We start from the raw sequence: 22,506 nt of genomic DNA, 5'->3' as shown, positions 1-22,506 counted from the left end.
TGTGAATAGTTGCATAGAACAGCACAGTGTCATATGGTGCCGTTGTGCTGTCCTTTTCTGTTATCACCACCTATCCATCATCATTACTGAATTTTTATGTATTTTGTAATTATTGAATACAAATTGTGCACTTTTTCACTTAAGTGGATCGTGTCATTTCTTCTTATATGGTTTTGGGGCTTTACACTCCGAAATTCTCTATAGGTATTCATTAATAAGCCTTGGTACAATAAGAAGCCAAACCAGACATTCCATTTGCAGACACAATTTCGGGGTGTTTGACCCTCTTCATTGCAAAGCAGAAAATCTGATTTGGCTATATAATACAATTCTAACTGGGATTTTAAGGGGGAACTTTTCTTCTTGCGGAGAATGTAAAGCTGGCATAGGGAGACTTATAGGCCATGCAATGCTCCTAATGGAATTTAAATATGAAAATAACCTTTTACTCTTTAAAAAATAAAACAAATAAGATCATGATATTCTAAATAGATTTAAATTAACTAACAACAACTTAGAAAATAAAACTATTAAACAGTCACCGATGAACAAAATATCTCAGTTTACTAAATGAATGAAATGTAATAAAACAGAATGTTATTGTTTTCTCCCTATCAGCTCAATGCATCAAGCAAATGAATACCCTTTCCTTAACTGTACTGGGAGTAAGGACATTGTTTATTAAAATTATGGCCTTAAATCTGCTCTTGAGTGTGAAAATCTTTATATTGTAAGGTGAGTAACTCATACAAACTAAAGAAAAAGTGCTTTTTTAACTCCACATGAAAGTTACAAGCAAGGGTGTTAAGAAAAGAACAGACTCCACTTTAACTTATGTTTCAAATTAAGCACCATTCTAACATTGTATTGCTCTCACAGTTGGACCAGTATCACTAATCCATGTTCACTGTCCCTAATAATATACTTACCAGCTGCCATCTACTGCTTTTCCCAGCTCCACTTCTGTCTCATTCTGCCATCTTTTGACCAGAGCTTCTGCCTGACCAGAAGTCAGAGCTGACTGTCAAAAGCTCTCAATGCAAGTATTTGAAAGCCTTGTTATGGTTCTCACAGACTTACATTGAGAAGTGACCTCCAGATCACTCTGCAAACACTGAAGCGATATCGGCAGGTTACAAACTGCAGAAGAGGATTGGTATGGTGCCAAAAAAGAAAATTGTGGCTGGTAAGTATATTACTTGGGGCAAGGAATTTATATTAGTGACAATACTCAAGCGATGAAATAACAAAAAAAAAACAACCACGCTGGAGTGGGGCATCAAGTGACAGACACCAACTTATCATCTTCAAAGAGGACCTGCCAATTACCATAAGTATATGTAAATGGTGCCAGTTACCATTTTATGTAAGTGGTGCTGTTCTCCTAAATTTGGCATTATTCCTTCTTGGTTGCAAAGCCTTGTTCTTGTGATACAGCTCCTTTTTTTCTGTATGTAATTATCGTCTTATTAGCCAAAAGGGTGTTGTCCTCAAGAAGACACCCATACAGAGAAGTTCAGGGCCATGCCCACTTGGCTAAAAAGATTAGCTTTATACACAGAAAAGAGAAGGCCATATCTCAGGAATGGAGAGAAGCAAAACACAATAGAATAACAATGCCAGTTTGGGGAGAACTGTCGTATTTACAACACGTAAAACATTATATATTTAACAGGTGACAGGTCCTTGTTAACATGAAAGTTGTGAGTGGGGGTTAAATTCAGAGCCAATATTGCTGATTGGTCGCGGCAGGCCATTCACGACCAATCAGCGGTGTGGGATTTCCGTTACAGACAAACAGACAGAATTAGACGATTATATAGTAGACTAGATGGTGGCCCGATTCTAACGCATCGGGTATTCTAGAATGCACAGCCACGTAGTATATAACACAGCCCACATGGTATATAGCATAGCCACATAGTATATTGTATAGGCACGTAGTATATAGCACAGCCACGTAGTATATAACGCACCCCACGTAGTATATAGCATAGCAACATAGTATATTGCACAGGCACGTAGTATATAGCACAGCCCACGTAGTATATAACACAGGCCACGTACTATATAACACAGCCCACATAGTGTATTGCACAGCCACGCAGTATATAACACAGCCCACGTAGTGTAGTATATTGCACAGCCACACAGTATGTAGCACAGCCCATGAAGTATATAGCACAGCCCACGCAGTATATAACACAGCCCATGTAGTATATAACACAGCCCATGTAGTATATAACACAGCCCACATAGTATATTGCACAGCCACGCAGTATATAGCACAGCACACACAGTATATAACACAGCCCCCACAGTATATAGCACAGCCACGTAGTATATAGCATAACCACGTAGTATATTGCACAGGCACGTAGTATATAACACAGCCACGTAGTATATTACACATCCCATGCATTATATAACACAGCCCACTTAGTATATAACATAGCAGTATATAACACAGCCCACGCTGTATATAACACAGCCCACGTAGTATATAGCAGTATGGGCACCATATCCCTGTTAAAAATGCAAATAAAATAAAAAATAGTTATATACTCATCTTCCGTTGGCCTCCAGATCCAGCCGAGGCCTTAACCAATGTTCCTCGCGCTCCGGTCCTAAGAATGCATTGCAGCAATGAGTCGAGATCATGTAGCGGTTTCACAATACCGCCACGTCATCACCTCGTGAGACCGCTACGTGATCTCGAGTCAGTGCCGCAATGGAGTCTTGCGACCAGAGTGTGAGGAGCAGGAAAGGCTGCGGCAGACGGCGGCGGACTTCAGAAGGTGAGAATATAATTGGATTTTTTTTTTTTACTATTTTTAACATTCTATGTTTTTACTATTGATGCTGCATAGGCAGCATCAATAGTAAAAAGTGAAGCGGTGTTCAAATCCCGCCCCAATCCCGACCCAGGATTTCCATTCCGAAGTTGCAGACAGACAGACAAACAGATGGAAGTACTCCTTAGGCAATTATATATATAGATGGGCCCAATATATTATTGCATTTGCAAATATTTTTGTCTAATTTTTGTAGTTTTTTTGCTTGACTTTCATTTGGACCTTATTTTTTAATTTAATTTGCATTTTTTTTAAAGTCCATTTTATGTGTTAATATTTTAATTTGTGCAAAATTCATTAACCATGTGTAACATCATACAGGCAGCAGGGAAAGGGATTAGGCCGGGATCGAGCGTGCGGCCACATAGCAATAAATGCAGCCGCACGCTTCGCTCCTGAGTGACGGCGGCAATGCCAGGTATTAACATGCGAGACTCGGCCGTATTTCTCGCATGTGTGATCCCGGCCTTAGTGTTGCCTCACCGGAATCCAAATGAACACAGGTGCCAGGAACAAGAGGCTGGATACCACTCAGTAGCAATAGCAAAAAAGAAAAAAAAAGGTTCCAGCACCAGGCGTCTCTTCATAAAATCTTCAGTATCTTATTCTCATGTCAGGAAACAAAACATAATGTGGGGACTCATCACCTAAACGCCTGCCTATGACTAAGAACTTTTTTTGAAACGCATCAGTGTTTAGGGGCTGCGTCCCCGCATGATATTTTCATTCTTGACATGAGAATAAAATACTGAAGATTTTATGAAGAGACGCCTGGTGCTGGAACCTTTTTTCTTTTTTGCTATTAGCCATGTGTGTTGCTTTAAATAATTTAGTACACAAAATATAAACAAATCACAAGACAGAAAACAAGAAATGTGATTAATCGGACCCTATGCTTTTTTTTCTTGGTTTCAGATTGACCTCTCTGTGCATGAATCCAGTCTAATGCTTATCTATCTTTCCAGATTCCAGTCTGTGCATATTTTGTATTCCTGGGCTTTACTTTTCCACATTAACATATTGACAAATCTGCATTACCATCTTGGACAAGGGCAGTTAGCTGCTGTACAGTATATGAGCCTACTCTGTTGACATCCCTAAGAGCATCTTTAAACCTTAATTATTTTCCTATTTTATGCATTATAATATTGTAATCTAAAAGTATAAAGTGATAATAAAGATTATCTCTCTGATTTCCTGGCATGGCTCTTTTAGTGAATACTTGTACATGTACATGAAATAGCAAATTTCTTACTACAGTCTAGGCCAAACATTTTGAGACTGACTATTTTGGTTTTCACAACGTTTGCTACTTCAGTTCTTATAGTAGCAATTTGCATTAAAGCACCACTCCAGCGGTTTTTTATTGCACCACCGGAGTGGTGCTTTAAATGTAAATCCCCTGCCCCGTCTCATACTCATCTGTTAATGTCGCTCTTGCTGGTCTCCAGCAAAAGAGTGATCTGCCAGCAGCTCCAGTATTTCATGGAGCATGTCGGAGGTCACTTTTCAAAACAATTGTACAAGAGCCTCATTCTAGCTCTCATGGACTTGCATTGAGCTTTTGTGATGTAACTTCTGAATTCCGGCCATTTAGAAGATATGACAACAAGATGATGCCGTGGGACCGAAGCTGCCGGATGGTGAGTATGAGAACGGGGTTGTGGAGGCTTACATTTAAAGCACCACTCCAGCTCTGAAAAATAAAACGCTGGACTGGTGCTTTAGGTTTAGGTTGCTACAAAGTGTGATCACATGAACTGCAAAAAATTGTAAAGGCATTTCATGCTATGAAAATTAACTTCATCACAAAAATACCATTTCCATTGAAATTTAGCCCTGCCACATAATGGCATGCTTACATAGTTTCAGCGATCTTCTCAATATGTAAGTAGATAGTGTTAATGAGAATATAAAAAGTAAAATACAAGAGGGGACTGGTTGCTTCAAAACCAGTGTGGTGATTGAAATCTTTGTTTTTTTTGTTAACCATGGTTACCGCTAAGAAAACACATGTAGTCATCATTGATTTGCTTCAAAAGGGCTTGAAAGGCAAAGACATTGCTGCTTGTAGGATTGCCCCTAAAAGCATGAGCTGACATGCCCCCTTCCCTGCACGTCAGAAGCTGATCTGATGCTCTGCAGTGCACAAGGCAAAAAACGATGCTTTATCATCAAACCGCCGAATAAAAAGAGCAATAAAACGCATTCAAAAAGACTAATGTTAATAAAAATAGTATCACTGAAAACGACATCTTGTCCGGCAAAAAACAAGCCACCATGAAGCTCCGTTAGCAGAAAAATAATAAAGTTATAGCTCTCAGAATAAAGCAATGCAAAAATATTTTTTTTCTATAAAATAGTTTTTATTGTGTAGCCCAAAAAAAAAAAATGTACTAAAACCCCCCAAAATTCATGAATTACCATTTTTTGTTTATTCTACATCCCAAAAATCGGAATAGAAAGCGATCAAAAAATGTCTTGTGCCTGAAAATGGTACCAATAAACTCAACTCATCCCTCAAAAAACAAGCCCTCACATGACTCTGTCAGCCGAAATATGGAAAAATTGTAGTTGTTTAAATATGGCAATGCAAAAACGAGTTTTTGCAATATAAAGAGTCCTTTAGGCTATGTGCACACGTTCAGGTTTTTTAACGTTTTTGTGGCGGTTTTCCGCTGTGGAAATGCAGCAAAAAAGAAAAAAAAAGCATCCCATTAATTTTAATGGCATTCCGCAATTGTTGTGCCCATCCTGCGTTTTTTTCCGCAGTGGAAACACATTGTGAAAAAAAATGCAGCATGTTCATTAATTTGCGGAATCGCAGCGATTCTGCTCCCATAGACTTACATTGGAACGCTTGAAATCCACAAATATTAAAAATGTTTGCGGATTTCAAGCGCATTTGCTGCGGTAAAATTCACAGCAAACAGGAAGTGACATGATGGCCATCCCATCATGTCCATCCCATCATGCCATACCATGAGCATCCCATAATCCAGGAAGACGAGATCATTCCCATCTTCCTGGATGATGGCTGCCAACATGGAGTGGTATGACTGCATGGACCTGGATGTACCGTTCATGATTAGTGTGGTAAGTGCCTATGTGTGTGTCCGTGTGTTTGTCCGTGTGTGGTGTATTTGTGGTGTATGTGTGTTGTCAGACATAGGCCGATGAGACTACTACTCCAAATCGGCCTATGTCTGTACCCCTATCAGTAGTCGCAGCAGGCTCAGCTCGATGGGAGCAGTATTTCCCATCGAACTGTTCCTACTTAAAAAAAACACATATTTTAACATTTGTCCTTGACCCGATATATTTTTTGCTCCCCCCCACCCCCACCCCCCCCCCCTTATTTTCTGTTTTCCAAAGTTTTTTATTTATTTTGGCACAAAATTATCTTTATATTTTCCCCCCAAAAAGAGTTTCATTGGTGGCCAGTGGTTACCTGTGAAAATAAATTATAATTACCTGTACCCAACGATCGCCACCTAAAATAAAATAGAGAAACAAACCCATACTCACCTACACACCTAATTCACCGAAGCCCTCGTCCAAAAAAAATAAAATCATCAAACCACAATAGATACCTACCCTCCGCAGCATCCAAATTAAACGAGTGTCCCACGATGATCTAGAGTTTAGAGCAGCCACATAACATGTGGCTGCTCTAAACCGCGGCTGCCAATACAATGATCGGGACCATAAAGCGACACCGTTCATTGTATAACGAGTTCACCCGAAAGCAGCTCGTGCTGCTTGGGTGAACTTGTTCGGTACTCACTGCGGCTCCCTGGATGAGCAGAGGTGAACTCGATAGCATGGGAAATTTTCCCACGCTAATCAGTTCATCTCCGGTCAGCCGGGGAGGCTGCGCAGAGATGAAATAAATCATTCTGTAGTTACAGCAGGGCTGGTCGCATTAGCACCAGTCCCCATTGTAAATTTGTTAACCCTTTCTGATGGATTTATTGCGTGGGACCTGACTGAACGGCAGAGAGGTATGGATATTTTTATTTGTTTTTTTTTAACCATGGGGTTTTTTTTGGATTAGCTGTTGAATAAATTTGGTCAAAAACTTGGTGTCATTATTTCATGAAAATGTTTTTTTTCATTAATGTGTGTGTGTCTTTATTAACCATTTATTACTATTCTAGGATTAATAATGGATCGGCGTCTTATGGACGCCTCTCCATTATTAACCTGGCTTAATGTCACCTTTTAATAGCAAGGTGACATTAACCCCTTATTACCCCATATCCCACCGCTACACGGGAGTGGGAAGAGAGAGGCTAAGTGCCGGAGTGCACTGGGGTGGCTGGGGGCAGATGTTTTTAGCCAGGGAGGCAATAACCATGGTCCCTCTCTAGGCTATTAATATCTGCCCTCACTCACTGGCTTTCCTCCTCTGTCGGTGAAAATTGCGCGGGAGCCCACGCCATTTTTTTCCTCGATTATAGCCACATTTTTCATAACATAAAACTAAAAAGAATGGTTTTGATATGACATGATTTACTGTAAGTAAACCATGTGTCATGTCAGGTTCTGTAATGCTTTTTGCGCTAGGGTTAGGGCTAAGCTTAGAGTTGGCGCTAGGGTTGGGGCTAAAGTTAGGGTTGGAGCTAGGGTTGGGACAAGGGTTAGGGTTGGGGTTAGGGTTGGGGCTATGGTTAGGGTTGGGGCTAGGGTTAGGGCAAGGGTGAAGGTTAGGGCTGGGGCTAGGGTTAGGGTTATGGTTGGGGCTATGGTTTGGGCTAGGGTTTGCCTTGGGGTTAGTGTTGGGATTAGGGTTAGGGGTGTGTTTGGGTTAGGTTTGGAGTTAGAACTGGGGGGTTTACACTGTTTAGGCACATCAGGGGCTCTGCAAACGCGAGCTGCCGTCTGATCTCAATTCCAGCCAATTCTGCATACAAAAAGTTTACTAGGTTTACTCCCACATATGGGGTATCAGCGTACTCAGGACAATTGCACAACAACTTTTGGAGTCCAATTTCTCCTGATACCCATGGGGAATGGCAAAATTGTGGACAAAAATATAATTTCTCAATCTCCAATAAAACATTGCTTTGTGTGTCGTGTCCAGCCGATATGTGTTGCTTATGTTATTTTCAATTTCTCCGGTATATGTCGAAAATATCACGATTCGTACTGAAGATTCTATTGAAAGAGCCGTGTAGGGGGGGTTGCGTGTGTGTGTGCAAGGATTCAAACATATCTACTTCGGTTTTGCATGTATGTTTCAGTATGGATAAATATGTATATATGTGTGCAAATGTATATATAGATATAATATTAAGATTTTTTAATCCACAAATAATTTTGAAAAATGTATTGACTTGTTATCTTAAACATTGTAGATCAAAAAACACCCGGAGGTCTGGGACCGTCCCCGTGAAGAGTATAAGGCCTCATCTACAAAATGTAATGGCCTCAGCTACCTAAATCGGGAAAAAAATGATTTGTAAATATTTATTAATTATAATTTATGTACTTGTTTGAAATATATATTTTGAAAATCAGGTTTTTTTAAATTATTTCATTTCAGTGGAAGATGTAAAGAAAAGATGGAGATCTGTGACCAACAGGATGATGAAGTCACAGAGGACAGAACGCGGCAGCTCGCCACCAAAGAGGAGGGTGCCATATGCAGATCAGCTGCAGTTCATTTTAACTAGCAGGAATTTGCTGAGGTAAATTATATATATATATTTTTATTATCTCGAATGTTTCAAATAGTCTTTTATTAAACATGTCTTTTTTATTCCTTCTACAGAACGGAAGGCAATGTAAGGGCCCAAATGCCACCGGCCCAGGAAGTCAACAGTCCGGTGCATGACCTTGGAGAGGAGGTCGAGGACTTTCCGATGTGCTCCACACCAAATCCTCTGGGGGCCAGGCCTTCATCTGCTATGTCTGTTGCAGGTACGGCATCCTCCTGTACGGAGGCCAGTTGGTCCTCTGTGGTGGATGTGACATCGGTGTCTACTGATGCTGCTCCTGCCTCTGGCGCTTTGTCAAGCTCTGCTGGTGGCATGTCAAGGCCCACTGAGATGGGGGCTGGTTCTGCCCGTCCCGTGACATTTAGAAGGGTAGCACCCAAGAGGGGCAAAAAGAATAAGACTTCGACTAGTGTGATTGAAACACTCACTAGTCGGACCCTCAATCTGAACGACAATTCGTCGCATCAAGATGTGCTGAACAAATTCGGCTCAGTGTTAGCCAGCTGCCAAAGGTCCATGCCGCAGGACAGGCAGAACATCTGTATGACAGCAGTCAATGTTCTTCTAATGGCTGTTGATGTCCCCTTCACAAGCCATAATAACAGGGATTATGAATGTATTTAATCCTCAAAGTGTGCCTCCACCACCACCAGCAGCTGCATCACAGCATTGTGGGCAGGCGGCAGCATACAGACCCAACGCTGCTGCAGCCTACAATTATGGCTGCCCACCAGCACCTCCAACAACTGGCCATAATGCTATCTCCCCAAATACCAGTATGTCCTCACAAGACCTGTTTCCGGGGTATGGGTACGAGCCGGAGTACCAGCAGTTTTGAGGATTTCTGTCACTACCAACCAGCCTGGCAGTCCCAACCCGCCCCAGTCCTGTTGACAGATTGTTATAACGTCCATATTTGATGGACATGCTTGGACAATGTTTGTCCTTATGTTTTAATATCTAAGTCTAGTTAAGACGTTTGGTATATATGTTTCATACATATCTAATGTTTGCAAAAATAAATTGTTTTGGAAAACTGTGTGGTCATTTTTTATTAAGAAAAAAAAGAAGTATTTGCTTAATTACAGTATGTGAACTGTGGGTAATGGGATCTGAAAAAGTGTCAGTCACAAAGAGTCAAAAAAGTCATGGAGACAAGAATTGAAATTTAATTCAAAGTTATTTTTTATTAATTTTTTTTTTGTTTCAATTATTGAAGAAAACCGGGCCTTGATTGTTTGGGGTTAGGCATCAGATTCTCTCTGCTGTTCAGGCTGCTCAACACCGGCACAGGAGTATTGCCAGTGCACGGCACCTTCAGGACTCATGAAGTAGTCAGTAAAGGTTTCTCTCACACGCACACCCGAGTTACATTGCCTTCCTTGACCCAAGTTGTGAACTGCAATTAATTGAGACACCTATGACTCCTCAACTACCTCTGTGCTGAATTCACAAGCATAGTTGTGGAGTACACAGCATGCCTTTATTACAGTGTCAACTGTCTCCAGATCTAACTGGATGGCAGTGTGAAAGATCCTCCACTGACTACACATGATCCCAAAGGTACATTCCACATATCTTCGTGCACGGCTCAGCCTATAATGAAAAATCCTACACCAGTCATCCAGTCCCCTTCGTGGGTATGGGTGCAGCAGTTTGGTCTTTAAGGGAAATGCCTCATCCGAAACCATCACAAAGGGTACTGGACGTGGGGAACCTGACAAAGGTCTTGGGGCTGGGAGCATTCCGCCATCTCAAAGAATTTGAAGTCCAATCTGTGATGATTGCAACACCCGAGAGTCCGCAGAACTGCCATAAGCACCAACGTCGATGGCAACAAATTTGTAACGTGCATCAGCCACAGCCATCAGGACCACAGAAAAATACTTCTTATAATTAAAGAAGCGTGATCCTGATCGTGGTGGCTTTAGCACTCTCACATGTTTGCCACCAACAGCACCTATGCAGTTGGGAAAATTGGCCACAGTTTGAAAGCCTGCTGCGACCTGTAGCCAAGTCTCCTCAGTTGGGCAAGGCATCATGATGGGCTGCAACTTCTGCCAGATGACGGCACATGTGCACCTCACAATTTGAGAGATAGTGGATTTACCAACCCTAAATTGGAGATGCAGTGATGTGTAGCTCACAGTGTTATAGGGCACTGTGGCAGCATTATAGGGGCACTGTGTCTGGCAGCATTATGGGGGCACTGTGTCTGGCAGCATTATGGGGCACTGTGACTGGCAGAATTATGGGGCACTGTGGCAGCATTATGGGGCACTGTGACTGGCAGTATTATGGGCACTGTGACTGGAAGTATCATGGGGCGCTGTGGCAGCATTATGGGAGCACTGTGACTGCAGTATTATGGGGCACTGTGGCAGCATTATGGGGCACTGTGCCTGGCAGTATGTGTTATCCAAATAAAAAAAATGTTTTTCCTTACCGCAAGATGATGAGCAGCCTTTCCTCTGCAGAGATTGCTCTTCACATGACAGTGTCAACACAATTGAGATCAGGATCAAGAGGAACGAGAAGGCGATCAAAAGCTTCAATGCTTAGCCTGCAAAACTGCACAAATTTCTACAGATAACTGTAAAAAAAAAAAAAAAAGTTAGGTTTATCACACAGATTCCAATGTTACATCTTAACATTGGATACCAGCAATAAAAAAAGGAACACACATGACATTATACTTTTTTTCCCTCCTTTAATCCTGGTAAAGTAGATGGAAGTGGCCCTTGTCGGCCCGCTCCTGAATAATCGGATGCACCCACATTTGTTTTGGTGTTCTCCTCCTACTCCGGAAGTGCTCCTATGGGAGAATATAGTCTTTAGTACATGGTTTACATGGTACTGTACAACGCATGGAAAACTGCTGCAAGTCGCCAGCATCAAAAAAGCTGCGTATCCGCAGCCAAATCCGTAAAGTGTGCACATCTAATGACATTATGTTACCTGCTCGCTGTGGTGGTGCAGCAGAAGCAGTAGCGTAACCAACAAAAGCTGTATGCATTGTGCATGTGTTCTGGGCTAAGACGCCACTGGGGCTGTACTTGCAGCATCTTCAATACAACAAGAAAGCAATATGGAGAAGAGGGGTTGGACTAGGAAATTACCTCATGGGAGCTTTTTTTTTTTTACCAACTTTATGTGCAAAAAAAACTCTTAAAAAACGCTAAAAAGACGCATAGAAAACCGCAAAAAAGGGTAAAAAACGCAAAAAAATAAAATGTAAAAAATGCATGCGGATTTCCTGGGAAGGGTGTACGGTTTTGCTCAGGAATCTGCACACTTTACTGGCCGTGTGCACTTAGCCTTAGTGTGTGACCGCAGTCAATCACAAAAACCCGATATAAATCTGGTATCACTGTAATCGCACCGACTTGAAGAATAAAGTTGCCTCATCACTTATATGGCACTTGGGACAGTGTAAAAAGTAAATAAAACCAATTCTTCACCTGCTGTTAATTTGTTCATTCTGCCTGCCAAAGATCACAGTAAGGCTTGTTGCATATTTATCCTGCACTCAGCGCTTAGCACTTACATTTGGGTTTCCATATAAATCTCTGAAATGCAGGATTCAGAAGGAACCCCCAGTGGAAGATTCCCTATAACGAGGCAGATGGAGGCACTGTGGACACCATCTCGCCTTTCATCTGGCAGTTTACCTCTTTTTAGGCATGCAAAAAAGCGCAAGTGATCACAGTTTTGTGCACCTCTGAAAAGAAGGACAACGCTGAACGAAGACCAGACTGAGTCCAGAGTAACTCTGCTGCCTCATTATAGTTAATGGATAGTTCAGGGGTTTCATTTGTCACATCAGTCAGAGATTTAGATGGAAACCCCAAAGTAAGCACTAAGCGTAAAGCATCGGATAAATGTGATCCTAAATGATATGTAAAATTTTCCCTATAAAAGCTTTAAATCAATCCGCAAAAAAATCAGGTCCCCACTCAGGTCAATTATCTGTCAATGGAAATATAGGGGGCTTCCACGTTACTGGTAGCACAAAGGCTCTGGAAAAGCGAAATGACCCAGCCCCCTCCCCCCCAAAAAAAAAAAAAAAAAATCTGCAAATTCTCCCAAACCCAAATGCCCCCTCCCTTTTGATCCCCAGTGTGTATAAATCACATTCAGCGCCCACATGTTTGGCATTTCTGTAGTGTTGAGAGCCCAACTAATTTACGGATGAGTGTCTAGAGAAGCATAAGCTGGTCATAACGTACTGGTCACTACACCGTACTGGGCACTATAACACAATGGCCGTTTGCAGTTTTTACTCAGCAACATCCGCTACTGTTTGTTTCTAGAAAACACTCATGGAGTCAAAATTAGCACTTCATCTGTAGATAAATTCCCAAAGGGGTATAATTTTCAAAATAAGGTCACTTGAGGGGGAATTCTGTTTTTCGCTAGCACTTAGGGGCTCTGTACATGTAGTTTGCAAAGTATTCTAGGAAAATCTGTACTCCAGGAGGCAAATAGCGCTATGTTCGCCATGTGGCTAAGCAGTACTGTACAACCATGTATAGAGTATTTCTATATTCGGCAGAAATTGTGAGACAAATTTTGGTGCCATTGTTACTCATTTCCCAGTATGAAAATGTAAAATTTCACTGCCCAATGATATCAAATTCTGTGACACATCTGTGGTGTCAATATGTTCAATGCACCCCTAGATGAATTTATTGAGGGGTGTAGTTTGTTGAATGGGGTCACTTTTGGGGGTTCTGCTGTTCTAGCACCTCAGAGGCTCTGCCAATGTGACATGGCACCCTGAAACCAGTGCAGCAAAATCTGCAATGTAATATGACACTCTTTCCCTTCTGCGCTTTGCACTGTGCCTCAAAAGTAGTTTTCAACCACATATGGGGTATTGGTATGCTTAGAAGAAATTTCACAACAAATTGCATGATGCAACTAGCAACTACTCCTGTTACTCTCATGAAAATGCAAAATTTGGAGCTATAAAACATTTTTGTGGAGCTATATGAAAGATATTTAGACCAGTTGGGGCCAGTTCTGTTGCAAACCCTTTCAGAGGCACTTGCAGGACACTCCCTCCCCCAATCCTTTTATTCAGCCACTAGTGTGGTTATTCCAAAGCCTGACAAGCCTCCTGAGGAGTGTGGTTCTTGATGTCCCATATCCTTGCTCAATACTGATTACAAAATTCTTACGAAACTCGTTGCTAATAGACTGAAGGCAGTAATATTGGGCATTATACATGAGGACCAAACTGGCTTTATGCTAGGAAGATCTACCTCCTCTAATATTAGAAGAGTGCAGGTTCTGATGCAGATAGGCCATAAATATAAAAGACCTTGGGCGATATCCTCTTTAGATACTGCAAAGGCCTTTGTTTCATTAGAGTGGAAATTCTTGCAATGGGTGCTTCTGAAATTTGGTTTCTCTGTTAAAGTTTGCAAATGGATTGAATTGCATGCCGAGAGCTAATATACTGGTAAATGGCGTGCTATCGGAATATTTCAATCTGAACAGGGGGACCAGACAGGGCTGCCCACTATCCCCAATGCTCTGTGCACTGGCGATTGAACCAATTGCACTTAAAATTAGACAAGATCATTTGGTGGAGGGAATTGACATAAATTCTAGGGTGGATAAGGTAGGACTATATGCTGATGACCTGGTGCTCTTCCTGGATAAGATTGGACAGTCCCTTCCTAGAGCGATTGACCTTATTAATTGCTTTGGAGAATTGTTGGGTCTTAAAATTAATTGGAGCAAATCGGTAGTTATGGCAAGAGTGGATAATATAACAGTACCCGTGTTGTTTGGTTTAAAAGTAGAACAAAAATGTAAGTATTTGAGCATTGTAATTAACCAAAATCCAATTAAAGACCTTGCAGACAATATATACCCCCTCGAGGATATGATGAAAAAAACGTTTGAGATATGGTCTCGACTCCCTCTATCTGTAGCGGGCGGAATTGGACTAATTAAAATGATAATCCTCCCAAAGTGTTTATATATGTTGGAAAATTCATCAATTAAAGTCCCCAAGGGTTTCTTTAAGAAAATGCATAGCTTAATTGCAGCGTTTATATTGGGCTCATCTAGGCCTAAAGTAAATATTGGTTTCTTACAAAGGCCCAAAATACAGGATGGATATGCGGTGCCTGACCTTTTTTTATATTACCTAGCTGGCCAACTACGATACTTAAAATATTGGTTAATCCATGATAAACTCAATAACGCAGAGGCTCATCTCATTCATTTTCTGGGGGGCACACACCATGGGCAATATTGAAGGGTTCATACAGACCACCTCAGGGCCTGCTGTTTGCACATATTTTAGCAATGCAGGTTTGGAGGGAGAGTAAGTGTTAAAGTGTTCTGATCAGGTCGGGGAGATTCGGATATGGGATAATCCTGAATTTTCGCATCTCTAGAATTTACAGGACCCAAGTTTCTGGAAACAAAATGGTATAACGACGCTCAATAAGATCTTTGAAAATCAAATTTTATTATCATTTGAACAATTTGATATACAATTTGGAATCCCTCATAGGGATTTTTATAGATATCTGCAGCTGAGACATGCCATAATGTACCAATTCCCACTTCCTAGAATGTGAATATCTAGATATCCACTAATAGGAATATTGTCAACCCAAGGACCTACAGGTGTGATATCCTCCTTGTATACCTTTTTGGGAAATTCCAAAATTGCTTCTACCCAACTGGCTGTGGAGGATAAATGGAGGCACCTAATCCCCTCTATCACTGATGACCAGTGGAGTGAAGCACTAGAAGCACAAATGATCGTGTCTCCAGCAGCAAATAACAAATTAATTCAATTATATATGTTCCACCAATCCAATTTAACCCCGAGTAGATTGCATAAATTCGGCAGAAGAGTAAATGATGAATGCGGGGAGGAGGGAGTGGATTTTTGGCATCTCATTTGGGATTGTAGAATTATAAGAAGGTATTGGAAGGATGCAATTTTTACACTAGAAATGATACTTGGGATACCTGTTGAATGTAGTAGACTCATTATGATAGAATATTTCTCAGAGAGGTTCTGTTTATGGCTAGGAAAGCGATAACGCTGAGGTGGATGGGGGGGAAGGTCTCCTTCAATCAATCAGTGGAAAAAATGAGTGAACGATATAATTCCATATGAGAACATATTATGCAGGAACAGAGGTTGTCCCCAGAAATTTCATAGAATTTGGGAAAGGTGGTGGGATTCACCCCTGATACACATAGCCCCTGGTGCCATGATTTCCTCAACCGCGAGATATAAGGGGTTTAGTTTCCAAAATTGTGTCACTCGGGTTTTCCACTGTTTAGGCACATCAGGGACCCTCCAAACCAAACGCGACATGTATCCTTTAATTATTCCAGCAAATTTTACATTCAAAAAGTCAAATGGTTTTCCCCAACATATGGGATATTGGCATGCTTGAGAAAATTTGAACAACAAATTGCATGATCCATTTTCTCTTGTTACCCTTGTGAAAGTAAAAAAAATGGGTCTAAAGGAACATTTTTGTAAAAAAAATTTAAATGTTTTTTTTTCCCAAATTCTCTTAATTACTGTGAAGCACCTGAAGGGTTAATAAACTTGTTTTGAGCACTTAGAGGGGTACAGTTTATAGAATGGTGTCACTTTTTGGCATTTTCTGTCATATGGGCCCCTCACTTCAAATGTGATGTGGTCCTTTAAAAAAATGGTTTAGTAAATTTTGTTGTAGAAATGAAAAATCGCTGTTCAACTTTTAACCCTTATAATTTCCTAACAAAAATTGCTTCAAAATTTGTTCTGATATAAACTAGACATGCGGGAAATGTTATTTATTAACAATTTTGTGTGACATGACTCTGATTTAAAGGCATCAAAATGTTTAAAAATTGCTACATTTTAGCCAAATTTCAGATTTTTTCACAATGAAACATAAGTCATATCTAAGAAATTTTTCCAATATCCTTAAGTACAATACATCTCAAAATCAGTGGGATCCATTCAAGCGTTCCAGAGTTAAGACCTCATAAAATGATAGTGGTCAGAATTGAAAAAATTGGCATGGTCAGGAAGGTGAAAATAGGCTTCGGAGTGAAGGGTTTAAAAGTTTAAAAATGTATGAAATGCCTATAATTGTACATTTGTAACCATAGAAAAATATGATTAAAAGATTAAAACACAAAACAAAGCAGTAGACTGTGAAAACCAAAATTTGTGTCAGTCTCAAAACTTTTTGCCATGACTATTAGGTGAATGAATTGTGACTTTTTAAAAAGATGCAAAAAAAATTTGCAAAGACACTGCAGTAGTTAAGTGGCATGAAAACTGGAATTTTTCATTCCAGGGTAAATTCCAGTTTTCCACGAAAATGCAATATAAACCCTCAAGTAAATAAATGAAAATTCATCATTGTTTTTAAGTTTTTTTCCACAGTATTAATTTTAATACTGAATAAACTAATTGGGCCTATTTTGTAAAGGAAGCACAATTGTTTCAAAACTCTATATATTTCACATGCTTTATTTAACAAATGACATAGTGATAAACTCATAAACATTGCAGCTTTTTTAAGTGAAAACTATAATAAATACAAATGTAATAATTTAACCAATTTACTAAATTACTTCAATGAAAAATTCTCTACCATTTCTTCTCTACTTTCTATCTTCTGTTTATATTTTTTTTCTTACTTCCAATGACAATTCATTTTGAGTATCCCAGCATACACTGGGTATTTTTAAATGTATTGTAATAGGGGTAATTGGGTGCTGTCATTTAAACAGAACATCAGAACATCATAAAGGGACTATGGTTCTTGAGGCTGTGGTGACCACAGCTAAGCCACTGATGATGCCTCATTTCAGGTAGAAAAAAAGAAGCAGTGTGAGTGACACCCTGAGCCCCTTGAAGACCATCCCTTTGAAAATCCCCAGTGCATGCTGTGATACTCAAACTAATCATCATTGGATGGAAGCAAATTAGAGTAGAGCAGACAGAAAGTTAGAGTAGATCAGTAACAATAGATAATTCTTAATTATTATTATTATACATTTTTATAGCGCCATTTATTCCATGGCGCTTTACATGTGAATACGGGGCAAATATAGACAAATACATTAAACATGAGCAAAAAACAAGGCACACATGTACATAAGGAGGGAGGACCCTGCACGCGAGGGTTCACAGTCTGCAGGGGATGGGTGAGGATACACTAGGAGAGGGTAGAGCTGGTTGTGCGGTGGTTCAGTAGGTTGAGGATCACTGTTGGCTTGTCAGAAGAGGTGAATCTTCAGGTTCTTTTTGAAGGTTTCTATGGTAGGGGAGAGTCTGATGTGTTGGGGTAGAGAGTTCCAGATTATTGGGGAAGTACGGGAGAAGTCTTGGATGCGGTTGTGGGAAGAAGAGATGAGAGGGGAGTAGAGAAGGAGGTCTTGAGAGGATTGGAGGTTGCGTGTAGGTAGGTACCGGGACACCATGTCATAGATGTATGGAGGAGATAGGTTGTGGATGGTTTTGCATGTCATTTTGAGGGTTTTGAACTGTAGTCTCTGGGCGATAGTAAGCCAGTAAAGGGCTTGGCATAGGGAAGAGTCTGGGGAATAGCAGGGAGACAGGTAGATTAGTTGGGCAGCAGAGTGTAGGATAGATTGGAGTGGTGCCAGAGTGCTAGAGGGGAGTCCAGAGAGTAGGAGGTTGCAGTAGTCAAGGCGGGAGATGATAAGGGTATGCACTAGTGTTTTTGTGATGTCGCGGTCAAGGAATGCGTGGATCCGGGAAATATTTTTGAGTTTGAGACGACAGGAGGAGGCAAGGGCTTGGATATGTGGCTTGAAAGAGAGGGCAGAGTCGAGGATCACCCCGAGACACCGGGCATGTGGGACTGGGTAAAGTGAGCAGCCATTGACATTGATGGATAGGTCTGGTGGAGGGGTAGAGTAAGATGGGGGAAAGATGATGAATTCTGTTTTGTCCATGTTCAGTTTTAGAAAATGAGCAGAAAAGAAGGCTGAAATAGCAGACAGACAGTGCGGGATTTTGGTAAGTTAGGAGGTGAGGTCAGGTCCGGATAGGTAGACCTGCATGTCATCGACGTAGAGATGGTACTGCATACCATGGGATTCTATGAGCTGTCCAAGGCCGAAGGTGTAGATGGAGAAGAGTAGGGGTCCTAGAACAGAGCCTTGAGGAACACAGACTGACAAGGGGCGAAGTGAGGAGGTGGTGTGGGGGAGGGAGACACTGAATGTTCAGTCTGACAGATATAACGAGATCCAGGAATGGGCCAAGTCTATGATGCCAAGAGATGAAAGGATCTGTAGCAGAAGGGAGTGTTCCACAGTGTCGAAGGCAGAAGACAGGTCCAGGAGAAGGAGGACAGAGTAGTGGCACTTGCTCCTGGCAGTTAGTAGGTTGTTGGTGACTTTAGTTAGGGCAGTTTCAGTTGAGTGATGGGGTCGGAAGCCAGATTGTAACCAATCAAAGAGGGAGCAGGGGGAGATGTGGGAGGACAGTTCAAGATGGACGTGTTGCTCCAGTAATTTGGAGGCATAAGGGAGAAGAGATATCGGGCGATAGCTAGACACAGAGGATGGGTCGAGGGAGGGCTTTTTGAGGATGGGTGTGATCTTGGCATGCTTGAAGGATGAGGGGAAGACACCTGTTGTGAGTGAGAGGTTGAAGAGGTGCGTTAGGGTTGGGATGAAGGCCGTGGAAAGGTTAGGGAAGAGGTGGGATGGGAGCAGGTCGAGCGTGCAGGTGGTGAGGTGCGATCTTGACAGGAGGGTTTAGAGCTGATCTTCTGTCATGATGGAGAAGCTGGTTTTGGAGGAGCAGGTTTGAGCAGCTAAGAGGGGCATTGGGCGCCATGGGCCAAAGCTTTCTCTGATGTTATCGATCTTCTGCTTAAAGAAAGAGGCAAAGTCTTCAGCAGAAATGAGAGGAGAGGGTGGGTGCAGGGGGACAGAGTAGAAAATTTGAAAGTGTTGAAAAGCTGTTTAGGGTTGTGAGACAGGGAGGATATGAGAGATGAGAAGCAAGTTTGTTTTGCGGCAGTGAGCGTGGACTTGAAGCTGGCGAGGGACTGCTTGTATGCAGTGAAGTGGTCGGCAGAGCGGGATCGCTTCCATCTCCGCGCAGTGATCCTGGAAGCCCATCTCAGTTCTTTGGTCAGGCTGGTCAGCCAGGACTGCCTGTTGAGTGCACGAGCTTTGCTATGCATGAGCAGGGCGGCCAAATCGAGTGTTGCTGTTATTGTTTGAGATGTTTGAGATTTCTGCGAGGGTGAGTGAGTTTGTGGAGAGGGGGTTGCACACTACGAGAGGAGAGGGAAGAGAATGTCAGTAGGTTGTGGTCAAACAGGGGGAGGGGTATGTTAATGAGATTAGTAAGGGAGCAGAGGTGGTGAAGATGAGGTCCAGAGTGTGGCCATCTTTGTGAGTGGCCTCAGAGGACCATTGAGTGAGGCCAAAGGAGGCAGTCAGTGAAAAAAGTTTAGAGGCAGCTGAGGTGGAAGTGTCAATGGGGATATTGAAATCACCCATGATGATAGTGGGGATGTCAGCAGAGAGGAAATGAAGTAGCCAGGTGGTGAAGTGGTTGAGAAAGGTGGAGATGGCTAGTTCTGGGGGGCAGTAGATGACAGTCAGCTGGAGGTTAGAGGGGGAATAGATGCGGATGAAGTGCACCTCAAACGAGGGAAGAGTAGCGGAGGGTGGTAACGGGATTGGAGTGAAGGAGCAGGTGTCAGACAGGAGCAAGCCAACCCCTCCACTATGTTTGTTGCTGGAGCGAGGGGTGTGAGAGAGGTGGAATCTGCCATAGGAAGCGCAGCTGGAGAGGCTGAGTCAGAGGGGGTGAGCCAGGTATCAGTGATACCGAGGAAGGAGAGTTTGTTGGTGATGAAGAGGTCATGGATAAATGGTAGGCTGTTGCAGAAGGAGCGTGCGTTCCATAGTGCTCCAGGTAAGGGGACCGGGGGAGTGGGGGCTTGATGAATGGGTATGAGGTTGTCATGGTTGGGAAAACGTGCAGAGGATAGTGGCAGGGGGTTAGAAATGAGTGTGAGGATGTGATGAGGAGGGCAGGGATTTTGGGATACGTCACAAGAGATGAGGAGTAGCAGACAGAGCGTTAGAAGGTGGGAGCAGGATAGGACATGATGCGGCCGTGAGTGTCTGGAGAGAAAGGATTGTTTGTGGAGGAAAAGTTCTGAGGAGTAGGTGAGATGGCTGGGGAGTATTGAGGGAGAAATAACTAGTTCTTTACTAGGTGGAGGTGGAGCGCCCCCAGACGCAGGGCCATGGGGTACTCGGTACCGGGCCTCTCTGCCTCAGTTCTGGGGTTGTCACGGTGGCTAGACCCGGTCTGTGACCCTGTTAAGGGGCGTCCAATGAAAGGTGTGATGATGGTGCGTGGTGTAGGTCGCGGTGAATAACGAAGACACATGGTTGCAGTCTCTTTACCTCTTTACTGAAGGCTTCAAGATCCTCAATCCAGAGTACTGTTAACAGGGTGGGCTGAGACCGTCCGGTCCGAAGGCACCTCCAGAGTTCCCTTTGCAAGGGGAAATCTGTGCCTACCTTCTAGCGCCTGTGTGTTGTAGTACTTCCCTGCTGAGCACCACGGGATAGTCCTCACAACTGTTGTGTCTGTTTCTGATGTTCTTTCTCACAACTTATATCTGTTCTGATGTTCTTCTCCGTCCCCCAGATGATATGGCTAGGACGCACCCGTATGACGGGTAGGCCTGGAGTTCTTCCGGGACCCTAGTGATGCCCCTCTCCCACAGTTGCCCCCTATGTCTGCTTAGGTGATTTAGGTGAGACAGCCAACCTATAATTAACTGTCCTGCCGTTGGTTTGAAGTAATGCTTGGAGCCCAATACTTCCTCGGCGTTCCGGCCACCGGCTACGCGCCTCAGGATGTTGCCTCGATCTTACGGCACGACTCCTACTGGTGTTATCTACTTTCTGCTGTGATCTCGTTTCTCACTTTTCACAATAAACCTCGCTTCTTGTCCTTTCTTGAGATACCATCGCAATGTAGTGCAGGCGCAGTTCCTTAACGCTCTGTCTTGTTCGCTAGGCCTCTGTCAGGATCCCACCCCTGACAGGGACCCCCCTGAATCTTTCCCCTGCAACACCCCCTGCCACAGGATATTGCCTGGTTCCAACCCAGTCAGCTTCTGTCTAACTTCCTATCCAACCCCCGGTTTTACCAGATTGTGAGAAGTGGCCTAATACATAGTACCCTTTGCTCCCCCTGGAGGCCAGACTGTGAAGTGTATTGGTGTCTGTGATACCTGGTCAGGTGAACTCCTTAAGTGCCATCAGACGTACCATCACTCCACTTAGCGGCGGAGCATCAGTACTGCAACGACCAGGACTCTGGGGCGCTGCACTCCCCCCCTGGTTAAATCCAGTACTCCCGGACTGGGAAGAAAACAATACATGTCAGCAAAAAGACATACAAATTTTGAAAATGCTATAAACAAGTAATAAGTAATAATAACAGTGCTTCCCTTTATGGGAGGTGAGGACTCTTGAACGTTACAAACAAAACATGGTTAAATATTTTAAATAACATACTATAAATAACTTCTATTACCCAGCCAGGTATTCTACTAAGTGCAAATTCTTAACAATAATTTAACTTTGCCTTTATGGACGTATAAGCTGGATCCACTAAAGGCTTATTATAAAAATTCCTAAAATATAAATTAACTTTTCTTTATTTTTCCTCTTCTAAGTGCAATACTCTTATTTTTACTTTCTGATTGTTCATATGCAGGACCGCCTGTCTATCTGCCCAGGCCTACTGCCTCTTCTCTTAGTACAGAATCACTGAGCCATCTCTCTATGGCTCCTAGGAGGACTCACCCAATAACCCACACGGGTCTACTTCCTGTCCTCAATCTCTAGCAACATTATCAAAC

The sequence above is a fragment of the Ranitomeya variabilis genome, chromosome 1, assembly GCF_051348905.1.
Source record: "Ranitomeya variabilis isolate aRanVar5 chromosome 1, aRanVar5.hap1, whole genome shotgun sequence".
NCBI lineage: Eukaryota > Metazoa > Chordata > Amphibia > Anura > Dendrobatidae > Ranitomeya > Ranitomeya variabilis.
The sequence above is the reverse complement of the archived record's forward strand: the minus strand, read 5'-3'. Positions refer to the sequence as shown.